We start from the raw sequence: 2,621 nt of genomic DNA, 5'->3' as shown, positions 1-2,621 counted from the left end.
ATGCTCTAAATTGATAATAAGTTATAAGGATTCTGAGTGCGCTGGTATGGGAGGAGGCCCTTGAGTTACCACACTGAGCCACCACCACCGCTAGCGGCACCGCTGAGTGGGAGAAGGCAGCTGGCCACTTGGGTCTCAAACTTACCGTGCTTAAGACGCACCTAGGAGAGTCGGAAGTCAAAGCTGGCCCCCGCAGAGTGGGGTTCAGTGTACCTGGAAATCTGCGTTTTAAAATAAGCAGTTCTGATTGATCAACTGTGTACACACCCCTTCTGGTATCCCCACCCATTTGGTGGTGTGACAAAATGATTCACGGAATTGCTGAGAAATCAGAAGCCTTAGAAAGGAAAGTTGTCGGGAGGATCAAGGTTAGGCTGCCATCTTGAATCTAGAGTCTGCCCATCTTGTCACATGTGTACCCCTGGTGCCTCCCCTTCCTACTGTGTGCACACCCATAGCTCGTCCCCCTCCTGTGGCACATATGCCTATTGTACCACCCCTTCCGTTACGATGTAAATAGGGGTCTTGCGCATCCCTGGGTGTATATAAGCCTTGATTGGAAATATAGTCTCACTTTCTGCACGGGTCTGGCTGCTGAGATCATGGCCGTCCCGGAGGTGAGCACTTGCATGCTTAAAAAAAAAAAGAAAGGAAAGTTGTCAAAGGATAGTGTAAGATATGAAATAACAATATATAATGGATCAAGGATACAGAAGGGTGGGAGGATGGGGGAGAGAGGGGGAAAGAGGAGCTTCTATCAAGGGCTCAAGCAGGAAACGTCTTAGAAATGATGATGGCAACATATGTACAAATGTGCCTGACACAATCCATGTATGGAATGTTATGAGAGCTGTAAGAGCCCCCAATAAAATGATGGGGGGGGGAAGAAAATGTTCCAATTGGGCATTTATATGGGGGATGCCTCATGCCAAGGTTCTGGACTGATGGGGGCCCCTTAAGAGTGATTTATGTGCTGCAAGGAGAGAAATATTCCCTATAACACTTAGCTCAGTATCTGGCACATTGTGAGGAAGAAATAAATGGAAAACAACAACAACAACAACAATAAACCCACTGCTACCTGGTCTATTCCGACTCACAGTGACACCAAAGGTTCGTCACAGTGACACCTTTGTTCGTCAACAAAGGTTCCTGTAGATCTTGACAGGGCAGACAGTTTCCGCTTTCTCCCTTGAAGCAGCTGGTGGGTGTGAGCCCTCAACCTTGCCGTGAGCAAGTCCCGCTCCTGCCCAGCAGCAGCACCGGGGCTGAAGGGGCATTGTGGACATGGAACAAGGACTCACTCTCCCAGGCTCCCTTGCAGCTAGCTTTGAGCGGGAAGCTAACATGTGAAGATGCAGGGGTCTTAAAGCTCCCTTGGGTGGGAGTGGGGTAGGAGCACCATCTGCTTCCAGAATCGTGCTGCTCACCACCATGGAGCTGGAAGTAACAGGTGCAGGGTCTGTGCCCAGGGTCGGCTTCGAGGGGCTTCATCAGATGCTTGACGGTTGCAGACAGAGGCTTGTTCCAAGCATCCAAATACCAGTCCCTGGTCTTCCTGGAGGTTTGTGAGCTATCCGAGACCGGTTAATAAACAAACCCCTCCCTCTGCCATTAGTTTGCTTGTGTTCTTCCTCTGTGTGTTTATGTGTGTGTGTTTCTTCTCAAAGTAGCTAGACACAGTCTTTGTTGTTTGTAACAAAAACGCCTGATAAAAACATTTAGGCTGTTTTGAACATTTGCCATTTTAAATACTGTGTGACCCACATTTTTTGGCCCCAACTCTATGTATGTCACAAATCAGTTCATTTCCTAAGGACATATTTCTAGAAGTACAATTCCTGAATTAAATGGATGTACATTTTCCCAGGCTTTTGAGAAATCTTCTGAATTGCGTTCCAGGAAACTAGATGATATTTTTTGTTTTAAATCATTTTATTGGGGGCTCATACAACTCTTATCACAATTCATCCATCCATCCATTGTGTCAAGCACTTTTTGTACATTTGTTGCCATCATCATTTTCAAAACATTTTCCTTCTACTTTAGCCCTTGGTATCTCATTTCTTCCCTTCCTACACTACCCTCCTTCCCTCCCAAACCCTTGATAATTTATAAATTATCATTAGTTTTTCAAGTCTTACACTGACCGATGTCTCTCTTCACCCATTTTTCTGTTATCCATCCCCCTAGGAAAGGGTTATATGAAGATCATTGTGATCGGTTCCCCTTTTCTCCCCCCACCTACCCCTTACTCTCCTGGTATTGCTACTCTCATTATTAGTCCTGAGGGGTTTATCTGCCCTGGATTCCCTGTGTTTCCAGCTCTTATCTGTACCTGTGTACATGCTCTGGTCTAGCCAAATTTATATGGTAGAATTGGGATCATGATAGTGGGGGGCGGGCATTAAAGAAGTAGAGGAAAGTTATATGTTTCATCATTGCTATACTGCACCATGACTGGCTCATTTCCTCCCTGCAGCCCTTCTGTAAGAGGAAGTCCAATTGTCTAAGATGGACCTTGGGTCTCCACTTTCCACTCCCCCTCATTCACAATGATATGATTTTTTTGTTCTGGGTCTTTGATGCCTGATACCTGATCCCATCGACACCTCATGATC

The sequence above is a fragment of the Echinops telfairi genome, unplaced genomic scaffold (assembly GCF_000313985.2).
Source record: "Echinops telfairi isolate 266 unplaced genomic scaffold, ASM31398v2 ScPeMD7_1;HRSCAF=3_0, whole genome shotgun sequence".
NCBI classification, from domain to species: Eukaryota; Metazoa; Chordata; class Mammalia; order Afrosoricida; family Tenrecidae; genus Echinops; species Echinops telfairi.
The sequence above is the reverse complement of the archived record's forward strand: the minus strand, read 5'-3'. Positions refer to the sequence as shown.